The sequence below is a fragment of the Cololabis saira genome, unplaced genomic scaffold (genome assembly GCF_033807715.1).
Source record: "Cololabis saira isolate AMF1-May2022 unplaced genomic scaffold, fColSai1.1 scf039, whole genome shotgun sequence".
In the NCBI taxonomy this organism is placed as follows: Eukaryota; Metazoa; Chordata; class Actinopteri; order Beloniformes; family Belonidae; genus Cololabis; species Cololabis saira.
In genome coordinates, this window is record NW_026906203.1 from 262501 (window position 1) to 277500 (window position 15000).

The following is a 15000-nucleotide window of genomic DNA, read 5'->3' on the forward strand; positions in this document are numbered from 1 at the left end:
CGCTTAATCTGCCCACACATATTTCAATGTGGTAACAGCGACAGCTCACGTCCTAAAGTGTTTTGCACATGGTTAAGGCACTTTAACTCCAACAAATATGCGCTTCTAAATTATTATCACCAACAAATCAATGACTTTTTTGTATGACTTATCTTCAACTCCATATAAGAGGTATTTCAAGCTGCAGCTTCAGCTTACGGCCATACCAGCCTGGATGCGCCCGATCTCGTCTGATATCGGAAGCTAAGCAGGGTCGGGCCTGGTTAGTACTTGGATGGGAGACCGTCTGGGAATACCAGGTGCTGTAAGCTTTTTCAACCAGCAGAGAGCGCTCTCGCTTAATCTACCCACACATATTTCAACGTGGTAACAGCGACAGCTCACGTCCTGAAGTGTTTTGCACATGGTTAAGGCACTTTAACTCCAACAAATAAAACCAACAAATCAATGACTTATATTCTATGACTTATCTTCAACTCCATATAAGAGGTATTTCAAGCTGCAGCTTCTGCTTACGGCCATACCAGCCTGGATGCGCCCGATCTCGTCTGATATCGGAAGCTAAGCAGGGTCGGGCCTGGTTAGTACTTGGATGGGAGACCGTCTGGGAATACCAGGTGCTGTAAGCTTTTTCAACCAGCAGAGAGCGCTCTCGCTTAATCTACCCACACATATTTCAACGTGGTAACAGCGACAGCTCACGTCCTGAAGTGTTTTGCACATGGTTAAGGCACTTTAACTCCAACAAATAAAACCAACAAATCAATGACTTATATTCTATGACTTATCTTCAACTCCATATAAGAGGTATTTCAAGCTGCAGCTTCAGCTTACGGCCATACCAGCCTGGATGCGCCCGATCTCATCTGATCTCGGAAGCTAAGCAGGGTCGGGCCTGGTTAGTACTTGGATGGGAGACCGCCTGGGAATACCAGGTGCTGTAAGCTTTTTCAACCAGCAGAGAGCGCTCTCGCTTAATCTACCCACACATATTTCAACGTGGTAAGAGCGACAGCTCACGTCCTAAAGTGTTTTGCACATGGTAAAGGCACTTTAACTCCAACAAATAAGTGCTTCTAAATTATTATCACCAACAAATCAATGACTTATATTATATGACTTATCTTCAACTCCATATAAGAGGTATTTCAAGCTGCAGCTTCAGCTTACGGCCATGTTGTGCAACTCATAGGTAGCTTGGCTGTCCAGTTATCAAGGCTAATGATAATTCTATTAAAGAATTATTAATAATTAATAAAGTTGACTATTTATCAAATTGTATTATCAAAAATGATAATTCTCGTAGGGGCACCACCGCCGGGGCCTTACTTCCGGTGGGATTCGATAACTAACAGCAGAAAATCAGTCTCAGAGTAATTATTATACCCAGTTATTAGTTGAAGGAGGTGAGATCCGAACACACACTTCGTCACCCAGCCTTGGCGGCAGATATGCACAGAATAAACAAGACGGCTTTTGTGATCAGAAATTTATTCACATCAGTGTCAAACAGTTGGTAAGCAACACTCATAAATTCTGATCGTTTAATCACACAACAAGAAATACAAAATCATACGATGAAAGGAAGGGGTTCTTGGGATCCTCCGGGCTGAGACTGGTGTGTGTGTGTGTGTGTGTGTGTGTGGGTGTGTGGGTGTGTGTGTGTGGGTGTGTGCGTGTATGCGTCAGAGCAGCTTACGCTGCGCGTCACGCGTTCTGGGGGCGGGTCACGCTGCGGTACGTGAGCACGTTGCCAGAAGGGGCGTGCTACGTCGCGCTCCGTGAACACGCCTCCCGGAAGGCGACCCACGGCCGTACAGCCGTGAAGGAAATGTAACGGAAAACGCAGCAGATCACGGCTAAACAACGGTGAAACACCACGTGGATCTGACGCGCAACCGGGTTTAGTGAAGGAAAGGGGAGGGGCGGAGGAGCGTGTCAGCGGACCGCGCTCGGACGTTGCACCGACGTGCCTGCGGGACCTCCGGCGCCTCACACAGACGCGCGGCTGCAGGCGGTCACCGCAGCCGGGGGAACCCAAAGGGGTTTTGTGAGCTCTAACGGCCGGTTTAGTAGATCGGCCGCAGGTCCCACTCGAGAACCGGGTCGGGAGTAACCCCCACCCGCTCTGAGATCGTCGGGAGCCGCGGTCCGATCACTCGGCGGTGAAAGCTCACGTAAACAGGAGTTCAATACAATCAACACGTCACACAATGCATAAACTCAATAAACAGGGTCAAACAACCGAAATAAAACCTAAATGAATCTGCCCAGACACTAAATCGCCTCTTACTTTGCAGTAGGTGAGAGAGCCGCTCTGTTTGAGGAGGAGGAGGAGGGGGGTTTCGTCCAGCCCGTGGGTGCAGTATAAACGCTCCTTGCGCGCACCCGGGAGGGGGGGGACTCCGTCTCACCCCGTCCGACTCTGAGGAAAAGGAACACAGGGCAGGTTTGCAGGACCGGCGACCCTATTACCAGCGTGAGATCTCCAGTGGTCCTTTGTCGCGGTCGGCGCCGGGCCCCGATGTCGGGATGCTCCGGGAAAGACCGTTTCACCGCGGTGGCGTCCACTGAGTCGGCTGGCAGGGTCCGCGGAGCGGATTCTGCGCTGGTTGGATGTGGGAGTCGGGCTAGGAAAAGTCTCACCTCTGCCAGCAGGCAAAAAGGCCGGGCAGACGGAAAAGTGAACAGGGAAAAATAAAAAAGAAGAAAAAGAAAACTTTGGAGCCACACTCCAGGTTTTGGCCTGATGCCAAAAAATATGAGCAAACTGAGAAACGCAAAAAGCAGAGAAACGAAGAAAAAGCGGAGAAACTAAATGAGAACGAGACGGAAAAAAAAGCAGAGGAGCATCAGGTGGTTGCTCCTTTTTGTAGTCTCTTTGGGGGTGGGACTGATCACAGGCAGTGCCAACCAATCCTCCTGGCCGATCGAGGCCTGGCGCTCGGGCTCCGGGTGTCTGACCCCCCCAGGTGCCATAAACCCTCGGGGAGTCTGTACCTGGCAGAAATCCTGCTGATTCGCTTTTTTGACCCCCCTCTAGGTGTCATAAACCTGAGTTCTGTTTCCGTGGGCGCCCCTTTGATGTGGGGCCGTATCGTGGGTCACATACAGGCCATCTCGAACCAGGCCACCAGGGTTATAAATTGGCCTGAGCGAGAAGATAGAAGCGGGACCATAAACTCCAGGGGGGGAGGCCGGGTCTGGCTTTGCTGGAATTTGATGGCAATGTAATTTTTCTCAGATCACACATAGTATGAATTCATCCTCCTACTTTCACATGGGCTGAGCCCAACAGCCATACCAGCCTGGATGCGCCCGATCTCGTCTGATCTCGGAAGCTAAGCAGGGTCGGGCCTGGTTAGTACTTGGATGGGAGACCGCCTGGGAATACCAGGTGCTGTAAGCATTTTCAACCAGCAGAGAGCGCTCTCGCTTAATCTACCCACACATATTTCAACGTGGTTAGAGCGACAGCTCACGTCCTAAAGTGTTTTGCACATGGTTAAGGCACTTTAACTCCAACAAATAAAACCAACAAATCAATGACTTATATTCTATGACTTATCTTCAACTCCATATAAGAGGTATTTCAAGCTGCAGCTTCTGCTTACGGCCATACCAGCCTGGATGTGCCCGATCTCGTCTGATATCGGAAGCTAAGCAGGGTCGGGCCTGGTTAGTACTTGGATGGGAGACCGTCTGGGAATACCAGGTGCTGTAAGCTTTTTCAACCAGCAGAGAGCGCTCTCGCTTAATCTACCCACACATATTTCAACGTGGTAAGAGCGACAGCTCACGTCCTAAAGTGTTTTGCACATGGTTAAGGCACTTTAACTCCAACAAATAAAACCAACAAATCAATGACTTATATTCTATGACTTATCTTCAACTCCATATCAGAGGTATTTTAAGCTGCAGCTTCTGCTTACGGCCATACCAGCCTGGATGCGCCCGATCTTGTCTGATCTCGGAAGCTAAGCAGGGTCGGGCCTGGTTAGTACTTGGATGGGAGACCGCCTGGGAATACCAGGTGCTGTAAGCTTTTTCAACCAGCAGAGAGCGCTCTCGCTTAATCTACCCACACATATTTCAAAGTGGTAACAGCGACAGCTCACGTCCTAAAGTGTTTTGCACATGGTTAAGACACTTTAACTCCAACAAATAAAACCAACAAATCAATGACTTATATTCTATGACTTATCTTCAACTCCATATAAGAGGTATTTCAAGCTGCAGCTTCAGCTTACGGCCATACCAGCCTGGATGCGCCCGATCTTGTCTGATCTCGGAAGCTAAGCAGGGTCGGGCCTGGTTAGTACTTGGATGGGAGACCGCCTGGGAATACCAGGTGCTGTAAGCTTTTTCAACCAGCAGAGAGCGCTCTCGCTTAATCTACCCACACATATTTCAAAGTGGTAACAGCGACAGCTCACGTCCTAAAGTGTTTTGCACATGGTTAAGGCACTTTAACTCCAACAAATAAAACCAACAAATCAATGACTTATATTCTATGACTTATCTTCAACTCCATATAAGAGGTATTTCAAGCTGCAGCTTCAGCTTACGGCCATACCAGCCTGGATGCGCCCGATCTCGTCTGATCTCGGAAGCCAAGCAGGGTTGGGCCTGGTTAGTACTTGGATGGGAGACCGCCTGGGAATACCAGGTGCTGTAAGCATTTTCAACCAGCAGAGAGCGCTCTCGCTTAATCTACCCACACATATTTCAACGTGGTTAGAGCGACAGCTCACGTCCTAAAGTGTTTTGCACATGGTTAAGGCACTTTAACTCCAACAAATAAAACCAACAAATCAATGACTTATATTCTATGACTTATCTTCAACTCCATATAAGAGGTATTTCAAGCTGCAGCTTCTGCTTACGGCCATACCAGCCTGGATGCGCCCGATCTCGTCTGATATCGGAAGCTAAGCAGGGTCGGGCCTGGTTAGTACTTGGATGGGAGACCGTCTGGGAATACCAGGTGCTGTAAGCTTTTTCAACCAGCAGAGAGCGCTCTCGCTTAATCTACCCACACATATTTCAACGTGGTAACAGCGACAGCTCACGTCCTGAAGTGTTTTGCACATGGTTAAGGCACTTTAACTCCAACAAATAAAACCAACAAATCAATGACTTATATTCTATGACTTATCTTCAACTCCATATAAGAGGTATTTCAAGCTGCAGCTTCAGCTTACGGCCATACCAGCCTGGATGCGCCCGATCTCATCTGATCTCGGAAGCTAAGCAGGGTCGGGCCTGGTTAGTACTTGGATGGGAGACCGCCTGGGAATACCAGGTGCTGTAAGCTTTTTCAACCAGCAGAGAGCGCTCTCGCTTAATCTACCCACACATATTTCAACGTGGTAAGAGCGACAGCTCACGTCCTAAAGTGTTTTGCACATGGTAAAGGCACTTTAACTCCAACAAATAAGTGCTTCTAAATTATTATCACCAACAAATCAATGACTTATATTATATGACTTATCTTCAACTCCATATAAGAGGTATTTCAAGCTGCAGCTTCAGCTTACGGCCATACCAGCCTGGATGCGCCCGATCTCGTCTGATCTCGGAAGCTAAGCAGGGTCGGGCCTGGTTAGTACTTGGATGGGAGACCGCCTGGGAATACCAGGTGCTGTAAGCTTTTTCAACCAGCAGAGAGCGCTCTCGCTTAATCTACCCACACATATTTCAACGTGGTAAGAGCGACAGCTCACGTCCTAAAGTGTTTTGCACATGGTTAAGGCACTTTAACTCCAACAAATAAAACCAACAAATCAATGACTTATATTCTATGACTTATCTTCAACTCCATATAAGAGGTATTTCAAGCTGCAGCTTCTGCTTACGGCCATACCAGACTGGATGCGCCCGATCTCGTCTGATATCGGAAGCTAAGCAGGGTCGGGCCTGGTTAGTACTTGGATGGGAGACCGTCTGGGAATACCAGGTGCTGTAAGCTTCTTCAACCAGCAGAGAGCGCTCTCGCTTAATCTACCCACACATATTTCAACGTGGTAACAGTGACAGCTCACGTCCTGAAGTGTTTTGCACATGGTTAAGGCACTTTAACTCCAACAAATAAAACCAACAAATCAATGACTTATATTCTATGACTTATCTTCAACTCCATATAAGAGGTATTTCAAGCTGCAGCTTCTGCTTACGGCCATACCAGCCTGGATGCGCCCGATCTCGTCTGATCTCGGTAGCTAAGCAGGGTCGGGCCTGGTTAGTACTTGGATGGGAGACCGCCTGGGAATACCAGGTGCTGTAAGCTTTTTCAACCAGCAGAGAGCGCTCTCGCTTAATCTACCCACACATATTTCAACGTGGTAACAGCGACAGCTCACGTCCTAAAGTGTTTTGCACATGGTTAAGGCACTTTAACTCCAACAAATATGCGCTTCTAAATTATTATGACCAACAAATCAATGACTTTTTTGTATGACTTATCTTCAACTCCATATAAGAAGTATTTCAAGCTGCAGCTTCAGCTTACGGCCATACCAGCCTGGACCTGCCCCTTTGCTAACGAGGCACTGGTGCAGCTGGCAGTGATTGTGTGCAGGGCGCGGTCGGTGTGGATTGTGGAGTGTGGAGAGTGGAACACAGGCAGAGAGGAAGCAGTGGAAAAGAGAAGGCTCCCCCCGGCAGCTTTTCGCTGCACGGGGGTCAGTCTCCAGACCTTTAAGGTGGAGATGGCGGATAAAAGAGGAGATGAGGTGGAGAGGATCATGCCAAATGCTGGCAGCGAGAGGACGATGCAGGGAGACGGAAGGAGGCCGTCGGCAGCATCGGTGACGGCGATGCCGGCGGAGGTGGAGAATAGGAGAATGGAGAAGGACGGTACGAATGGATCGATGGAAGGCAGACGACGGACGGACAAAGTGGACGGAGAGAGAGCAGGTCCGCGGCAAATGGCGGTGGATGAAAGAGACAAGCAGGGAGAGAGGAGCGGAGTGGAGGCGGAGGACAGAGCGCTGGTGGTCACGGTGGAGATCGAGGGGCCGGATGAAATCACAACGATTGAGCTGCTCAAAGCTATTGATGGGACATGTGGACGTGTGGTGGGGTGCAGGCAGAAAGGCGGAAAAAAGTGGGAAATCTCGATGGGGAATCCCAAAGGGAAATCAAGACTGCTGGATGGATTTAAATTAAGGCAGTCAAACGTGATTGCGTCTGAGGTGGAAAAGGACACGAGGATTGTTTCCTTCCTAATGCTGCCCGTGTATATAACGGATGGACAGATCACTGAAAAGCTGAGACATTGGGGAGTAATGCCTGCATCCCACATCAGACGGCGGAAATGGGCGGGGACGCAGGTTTTTGATGGTACGAGATATTTAAAAGTGAGATTCACGGACACGGTCACGTCTCTGCCATACTCAACCAAGTTTGAGACCATTGAAGGGGCAGAGTACTTTAGAGTACTGCACGATCGGCAGGAAAGGGTGTGCAGGCTCTGTCTCCAACCGGGGCACATTGTAAGAGAGTGTCCTGATTTCACCTGCCACAAATGTAAGAAACATGGACATTACGCACGCGAGTGCACGGTGGAAACGTGCAGGGGCTGCAAGAGAGCGGAGGACACCTGCGTCTGCTTGCAGACGGGAGCGGAGGAGGAGAAAGAGAAGACGGAGAATGGCGCGGGCGGAGAACGCAGGCTGGAGCAGCTGGAGGGATGCGCGCATGAGATCGAGGAAGGCGTGCACGAGTTGGATGAGAGCGAGATGGAGACGGAGAAGGAGATCGAGGAGGACGGGTCGGGAGAGGATGAGGACAAGCGACCGACGACGGCGGGAGGACGGAGTGAGGAAGCGGTAGAGAGAGGGAGGAGAGGACGGCGAGGAATCGAGCGAGCTGGCAGCTGGCGCTCTCGCAGCCAGAGCAGCGTCGAGACGAGAGGAAGGATAAAAGAAAGAAGGAAGACTTCGCGGGAGGTGAGCGCTGAACTCACAGACTTGTGTGAGGGTACTAAAACAAAGAAATTGATGAAAGAGGGGGGAGGGAAGGGAGAGGGATGACATGGATAAATGATTAGGATGACAGCAGTGTTTGGACTTTTCCTTTTTCATTTATCCTCAATGTTGAGCGGCCTGCACATAATTTCGCAGAATGCGAACGGACTGAAGAACCCAGACAAACTGGAAAAAATGTTGAATATATGTGCAGCGGATATTATTTGCATACAGGAGACGCACTGGGATGGACGGATGATCGACACCTGTAAGGCAATGTGGAAGGGCTCGGTGTATGCGAGCAGGACAGATGACAATGTGAGGGGGGGTGGCAATTTTGTTGAAGGAGGGGCTAAAATCAAGTCTTGTGCAAAATGACAATGGGGGGAGGTTTATAAAGATTTTGTTTGAATTTAGAGGAGTTTCTTTTTCGTTAGCAAATGTTTATGCACCAAATGACTCGAGGGAGAGAGGACTCTTTTTCCAGAAGTACGAAGGCTTTATGGGGACCAGTGATTTTGTGTTGGGGGATTTTAATGTCAAGATGAGTAGATTAGACATCAGGGACAGTGGGAAATTTCGAAATGATGCCTCAAGAGGAATACTGAGTGAAATAATGAGGAACTATCATATGTGGGACGTGTGGAGGCAGAAGAATCCTGAGGGGAAAGTGTTCTCCAGAACACAAATGTCGAATGAATGTTTGAAACAGAGCCGTATTGATTTAATTTTGATAAAAGAAAAGTATTATGATTTGGTCATGAATATGGAATATAAGGTTACGTGTCTCAGTGACCACACAACGGTACATCTTGAACTGGGTAGGAGGGAGGGGGGTAAGGGAGGGGGTTTGTGGCATTTCAATGCCAAACTACTGGAGGATGGTGACTTTAAAAAAAGAATGAAAGAGATTATTCAGCATGACAGCTCACAATGGTTGAATGGTGGGGAGGTGTTAGAGGGATGGGAAAATTTAAAGAAAAGAATCAGGAAGATAAGTATGAAACACGCAGCAAGGAGGAATTTCAAAAAGAAAGAGAGAGAAAAGTTCCTTAGAAGAGAAATCACACGTTTAAATGCTGCCGAGGTTATAAGTGAAGAAGCTGTGGTGAGCTGTCATGCTGAACTAAAGGAGATAGAGAGAATGAAATGTGAAGGTGCGATTGTGCGGAGCAGGGCGAGATATGCCGTAGAGGGGGAAAGGAACACTGGTTTTTTTTTGAGGATGGAGAAACAGAAACAACAGAAATGTTTTATCAGGGGAGTAAGGACTGAGGGGGGTGGGTTGAAGACAGACCTAGTGGGGATTTTGGGAGGTGTGCATGATTTTTACGGGAGGATGTTTACTAGCGAGGGAGTGGATGAGAGAGTGATGAAAGATGTGCTGGAGAGTGTGACTGTGAGTGTAACAGAAGAGGAGAGGGATGAATGTGACAGTGACATCACAGCAGAGGAAATAGAACAGGCAATTGCTGCTTTGAGTATGAATAGGAGTCCTGGTAGTGATGGCCTAACAGCCAATTTCTACAAAGCGTTTAAAGAACTGATGGGGCCGATTTTACATGCAGTTTTTAGAGAAATGGAAAGACGCCAGACAGTACCAGAATCATTCACAATGGGGATAATTACTCTGATCTTCAAGAAGGGGCAGGCTGATGATCTGGGGAACTACAGGCCAATCACACTACTGAATACAGACTACAAGGTGTTAATGAAAGTTTTTGCAAACAGACTAAAATATACTTTAAAATCAATCGTTCCAATAACACAAGCCTACAGTGTGCCGGATAGGGATATTGCAGACACAATTCTGAATATTAAAGGGATGGTGGAATATTTGAGGGCATCGGGAGAGGAGGGGATTATGTTGGCTTTAGATTTTAATAAAGCGTTTGATAGGGTGGAGCACGATTTTATGTGGGGAGTTCTAGAGCGGGTGGGATATGGTGAGAGGTTTAGAGGATGGTTAAAATTGATGTACAGACATGCGGTGGGGAGGGTGAAAGTGAATGGTGTTTTAACGGAAGTCTTCAAATTAGGGAGGTCAGTTAGGCAGGGGTGTCCGATGTCAGCACTCTTATACACGGTGGTGGCAGAGCCCTTGGCATGTATGATTAAAAGGGATGGAGAAATAAGAGGGATTGAGGTACAAGGTGGGGGTGGTCTTAGTAAAATACAGCAATACGCGGATGACACAACGGTGACTGTAAGGGATATGGCAAGTATAAAAAGGGTGGTGGAATTGGTGGAAATATATGGGAAGGCATCAGGTGCAAGAATAAATATGTTAAAGTCAGAAATCATGTTTTTAAATGGGGTAGTGGCAAGTGGGGGAGTACCATTCAAGGTACAGGAGCACAGGATGAAGGTTCTTGGGATATATGTGGGGATGGAGGGGGTGAGGGATGAAACATGGTCAGAGGTACTGAATAAAATACAGAGGGTGCTGAATTTTTGGAAGCTGAGGCGACTGACGGTTAAAGGGCGGGTGGTGGTGGTGAATAGTCTTTTGTTTTCAAAAATGGTTTATGTAATGGAGGTGCTAGAAGTGCCAGAATGGGTGGTGAAGAAATTGAATGAACTGATGGGGGGTTTTATATGGGGTGGGAAGAAAAGTAGAATAGCGAGAGCAACCTTGATTGGGGGGTATGAGCAGGGAGGTTTGAAATTAGTTGACATAGAGAGCAAAAAGAAGGCTTTAAGAATAAAACGGGGGAGGGCTTTCTTGTATGGGGAGGGAGAGCACTGCTGGAAGAAGGTGATGGGGTTTTTTTTAAAGAGGAAGCTGGGAAATGAGTTTGCAATGCTAATGCAGACAAACGCTTACCTGACGGCAGGACTCCCGCAGTTCTATAGAGAGATCCTGGCTGCACAGGCAGAGCTGCTGAAAAACGCGAGGTGGGACTGCACAGATCTGGAGACCATTAGAGAGGTGCCATTGTTTGGCAACGGGAACATCAAACATGAAGGACAGCCACTAAAGCCAAAATACTTTGTGGAAGCGGGACTCATGCAAATAAAACATGTCATGTATGAAGTGGTGCCAGGTTTTTTGTCGGCTACAGCCATTTACGAATGTGTGCATGAATACAATGATAGAATAAGTTTAGAGCAGGTAAGGAAGGACTACGAATTAGTGAAACAGAGCATACCGGGAAGGTGGAGGGAGAAAATAGACACAGAGGTGGTAGTGAATAGGACCGGGAGGGTACCGATGTTGTATATAGAGAGGGGGGGGGAATGGGTGACTTTGGAGGGAGTGAAAGTGAAACAGCTATACAGAATGTTTGTGAAACAGGTGGTGAAACTCCCGGCTTCCCTGGAGAACTGGTGCAGGGCAGATGGGACTCTGAACATAAAACAAGTGTGGGGGAAATGGAAGATTAAAGAAAACAGCATTGAAGCCGAGGATAATGATTTTAAACTACGACATAGGAAGATTTTTACGAATGTGGTCATGCACCAGTTTGACAGGGAGGTCGGGAGGATGTGTGATGTCTGTAAGGAGAAGGATGAGGATATTAGACACATGTATGTGGAGTGCGTGAGATTACGGCCGTTTTTTAAGAGACTGAAAACCTGTATGGTGGACAAGTTGAACATGGAATGGGAGATGGAGGATGGGTGGGACAAATTTGTGTTATTTGGGATTTGGGAGAAGAGCAGGGTGGAAAATAGTGGGCTGTGCAAATTTTTACTGAGCCATGCACGGTGGGCCATCAAAGCCAGAAGGAATGTGGCTCGGTTTGAAGGGAGGGTGGCACCGATTTGGGTGTTTTTCAAGGGCTTAGTGAAAAAACAGATTAATTATAAATACATCTGTGGGATTGAAGGTTTCGCCCCTCTCTTTTTGAGGGGGAACACGCTGGTGTCTGTGGACGAGAGGGAGAGATTGGTATGGGATTGGGGGGGAGGGGGTGGAGGGATTGGGGGAGCGGAAGTGAGTGATTGAAGGTTTTCTTCCATGTGATAAGGGGTATGGGGTATGTGTTGTACTGTTTTGGTTTTTTTTGCTGGTTTGTTACATGGTTTTTTGTGTATTTTTGCACATGCGTGTATAGAGATATATGTTTGAAGTTTGTAATATTATAAGTTGTTTTTTTGTTTTTTTTTGTTTTTTTTGTTGTTGAAATAGGAGAGTATAAAAAAGTGAAGAGAGGGCTTTGTGTAAAAGTAGCAGAAAAATTGTTTTATTTTTTGTCTGGTATGCAGGAATGTATATAAAATATATTTTTTAACGAAAATGTATTTTCATAATAAAAGACAAAAAAAAAAGATGCGCCCGATCTCGTCTGATCTCGGAAGCTAAGCAGGGTCGGGCCTGGTTAGTACTTGGATGGGAGACCGCCTGGGAATACCAGGTGCTGTAAGCTTTTTCAACCAGCAGAGAGCGCTCTCGCTTAATCTACCCACACATATTTCAACATGGTAAGAGCGACAGCTCACGTCCTAAAGTGTTTTGCACATGGTTAAGGCACTTTAACTCCAACAAATAAAACCAACAAATAAAGGACTTATATTCTATGACTTATCTTCAACTCCATATAAGAGGTATTTCAAGCTGCAGCTTCAGCTTACGGCCATACCAGCCTGGATGCGCCCGATCTCGTCTGATCTCGGAAGCTAAGCAGGCTCGGGCCTGGTTAGTACTTGGATGGGAGACCGCCTGGGAATACCAGGTGCTGTAAGCTTTTTCAACCAGCAGAGAGCGCTCTCGCTTAATCTACCCACACATATTTCAACGTGGTAAGAGCGACAGCTCACGTCCTAAAGTGTTTTGCACATGGTTAAGGCACTTTAACTCCAACAAATAAAACCAACAAATTACAGTTTTTTCTGAATCCTTAAGTACATTTTTTGCAACATTGGCTATTTTTGCTAAACTCTACACACAAATGAGAAAACCTTTCACCAAATTATCAAAACGTTATAGTTCTCTTGCAAAATCAAACACAGTTTGATTAACTCTACACACCTTAGTAAAAATGGTGTTTTATTATCAGACAGTAAACACATGCCATCATTTACTAAGCACATAATGTGCCAACTACACACTAATGGTATGAATACAAAACACATCTGGCTTTTTTCTTTTTCTGTGCACAAGGTGGCTAGGTCAGTTTGAGGTCATACTTTTGTCATAGTTCTGTAAACACACAGGGATCCAAACTTCAAGTATTGGTGTTTATTCACACTCGTCAAAACAAAGACACAGCACAGAACACAAAATAATACATTCACAAAAAAAAGACAATCAGCCTACATCATGCCGTCTCTCTGGGTCCGGCCACAAAATCTCATCCACATGGCATGCGATGTCCTCCAGTCCAAGGCACCGGGGAAAATACCTCCTTGCAGGCCTGACATGATGCCTGCTCAATATCTCCACATGCCTCCTCCATTGCTTGTAAAAGGGCTGCGTGTTGATGGGGAAGGCGGTCGTGGACTTTCCAGCGCCAGACAGAAAAGAACTCTTCAATTGGATTTACACTAAGAATGGAGAGTATGGGGGAGGTTGAGTGCCATGAAGAGTGGGTGATCGGTAAACCAGTTGCGGACCAAAGCAGCCCTATGGAAACTAACATTGTCCCATATGATGACATATCAGGTCTGCTCTGGCCCTTCCTCTTCCCCCTCCTCGTCCTCCTCTTGCTGCTCCTTGTCCTCTTCCTCTAACTTCCTCTAAACCTCTTGCTTCTTTACCTCCACGTCCTCTTCCTCGGCCTCCTCTGATTCTTACTCTTCTTGCTCCTTCCATTGTACTCCACACAGACAGCTTACCTGTGGCTTATTTATAGTGCTTACGCTGATTGCAAAGTGAACTAATTCTCTAAAATTGTTTTCACATGTGAAAGTGTGCCAGACAGTTGGCAAAATAGTGTAAATAATAGCCATACATGTGTATAATTTTGCTAGGAGTGTTTTGGAAATTTGGCAATTGAGTGTAAGCAGTGAATTGTGCCTACAGTTTTGAAAAGTGTGTGTTACAAAATTACAAACTGAGTGCAAAGCAGTATTTGTGCTTTTAATTTCGCTAACTCAGTGAGTGGTTTTGCTATGTGTGTTAATAGTTTTAGAAATTGTGCTACAAGAACATAATTAGCGCCTAAGCTTTCAGAAAAAACTGTAATGACTTATATTCTATGACTTATCTTCAACTCCATATAAGAGGTATTTCAAGCTGCAGCTTCTGCTTACGGCCATACCAGCCTGGATGAGCCCGATCTCGTCTGATCTCGGAAGCTAAGCAGGGTCGGGCCTGGTTAGTACTTGGATGGGAGACCGCCTGGGAATACCAGGTGCTGTAAGCATTTTCAACCAGCAGAGAGCGCTCTCGCTTAATCTACCCACACATATTTCAACGTGGTAAGAGCGACAGCTCACGTCCTAAAGTGTTTTGCACATGGTTAAGGCACCTTAACTCCAACAAATAAAACCAACAAATCAATGACTTATATTCTATGACTTATCTTCAACTCCATATCAGAGGTATTTCAAGCTGCAGCTTCTGCTTACAGTTTTTCACAATTGCTAACACACGTTTTTCACAACCTAACGGCATTCTCAAAACTGCACACACAAAACTAAAAACATCACACACAAAATGCTAAACCCTGTAACTTCTTCTCCAGGAAGACTCTTTTCCATCAAATCTCTTAACTGTTCCCAAAATGGAGCTCATGTTTTCATTTGGTACACACAGCCATATTTTCAAATGATACACACATACCATTCATTTGGTACACACAACTAAGCATTTACTGCACACACACCAAGCATTCACAGCACAATGAAGTGCAAAACTGAAAACACAATCATAGAAATGGAACACACATGGATGTCAATGACTATTGAGAATAATCAATTTATCTTTTTGGAAGATTACTGTGTAGGCCTACTTTTGGACGTAAATGTACTGTGAACTGGCCTGCTCAAACCCCCCCTCCATCATGCCTCTGGTTTCTATCTGGCCAGAGGGCCTCATCCACCTCCTCCTCCACCTTGTTCTTCTCCTCTTCCTCTTCCTCTC

The 15000-nt window shown here is 46.5% G+C and overlaps 15 non-coding genes across 15 annotated transcripts; all 15 read left to right on the forward strand.

The window, feature by feature from the left end:
* Positions 1-192: 192 nt before the first annotated feature.
* Positions 193-311, forward strand: LOC133431221 (5S ribosomal RNA). Its single transcript, XR_009775612.1, has one exon. It is a non-coding gene; the product is annotated as a 5S ribosomal RNA (ribosomal RNA).
* A 199-nt stretch (positions 312-510) lies between these two features.
* LOC133431222 (5S ribosomal RNA) lies at positions 511-629 on the forward strand. The gene has a single exon (XR_009775613.1). It is a non-coding gene; the product is annotated as a 5S ribosomal RNA (ribosomal RNA).
* A 199-nt stretch (positions 630-828) lies between these two features.
* LOC133430937 (5S ribosomal RNA) lies at positions 829-947 on the forward strand. The gene has a single exon (XR_009775341.1). It is a non-coding gene; the product is annotated as a 5S ribosomal RNA (ribosomal RNA).
* A 2343-nt stretch (positions 948-3290) lies between these two features.
* On the forward strand, positions 3291-3409 carry LOC133430681 (5S ribosomal RNA). The gene has a single exon (XR_009775135.1). It is a non-coding gene; the product is annotated as a 5S ribosomal RNA (ribosomal RNA).
* A 199-nt stretch (positions 3410-3608) lies between these two features.
* Positions 3609-3727, forward strand: LOC133430539 (5S ribosomal RNA). Its single transcript, XR_009775001.1, has one exon. It is a non-coding gene; the product is annotated as a 5S ribosomal RNA (ribosomal RNA).
* A 199-nt stretch (positions 3728-3926) lies between these two features.
* Positions 3927-4045, forward strand: LOC133431083 (5S ribosomal RNA). The gene has a single exon (XR_009775481.1). It is a non-coding gene; the product is annotated as a 5S ribosomal RNA (ribosomal RNA).
* Positions 4046-4244: 199 nt separating this feature from the next.
* On the forward strand, positions 4245-4363 carry LOC133431084 (5S ribosomal RNA). The gene has a single exon (XR_009775482.1). It is a non-coding gene; the product is annotated as a 5S ribosomal RNA (ribosomal RNA).
* A 199-nt stretch (positions 4364-4562) lies between these two features.
* Positions 4563-4681, forward strand: LOC133430963 (5S ribosomal RNA). The gene has a single exon (XR_009775365.1). It is a non-coding gene; the product is annotated as a 5S ribosomal RNA (ribosomal RNA).
* A 199-nt stretch (positions 4682-4880) lies between these two features.
* Positions 4881-4999, forward strand: LOC133431223 (5S ribosomal RNA). Its single transcript, XR_009775614.1, has one exon. It is a non-coding gene; the product is annotated as a 5S ribosomal RNA (ribosomal RNA).
* Positions 5000-5198: 199 nt separating this feature from the next.
* LOC133430949 (5S ribosomal RNA) lies at positions 5199-5317 on the forward strand. The gene has a single exon (XR_009775352.1). It is a non-coding gene; the product is annotated as a 5S ribosomal RNA (ribosomal RNA).
* Positions 5318-5534: 217 nt separating this feature from the next.
* On the forward strand, positions 5535-5653 carry LOC133430818 (5S ribosomal RNA). The gene has a single exon (XR_009775227.1). It is a non-coding gene; the product is annotated as a 5S ribosomal RNA (ribosomal RNA).
* A 199-nt stretch (positions 5654-5852) lies between these two features.
* LOC133430633 (5S ribosomal RNA) lies at positions 5853-5971 on the forward strand. The gene has a single exon (XR_009775089.1). It is a non-coding gene; the product is annotated as a 5S ribosomal RNA (ribosomal RNA).
* A 199-nt stretch (positions 5972-6170) lies between these two features.
* LOC133430957 (5S ribosomal RNA) lies at positions 6171-6289 on the forward strand. Its single transcript, XR_009775360.1, has one exon. It is a non-coding gene; the product is annotated as a 5S ribosomal RNA (ribosomal RNA).
* A 6253-nt stretch (positions 6290-12542) lies between these two features.
* On the forward strand, positions 12543-12661 carry LOC133430861 (5S ribosomal RNA). The gene has a single exon (XR_009775269.1). It is a non-coding gene; the product is annotated as a 5S ribosomal RNA (ribosomal RNA).
* Positions 12662-14162: 1501 nt separating this feature from the next.
* On the forward strand, positions 14163-14281 carry LOC133431170 (5S ribosomal RNA). The gene has a single exon (XR_009775564.1). It is a non-coding gene; the product is annotated as a 5S ribosomal RNA (ribosomal RNA).
* The last annotated feature ends 719 nt before the right edge of the window (positions 14282-15000 follow it).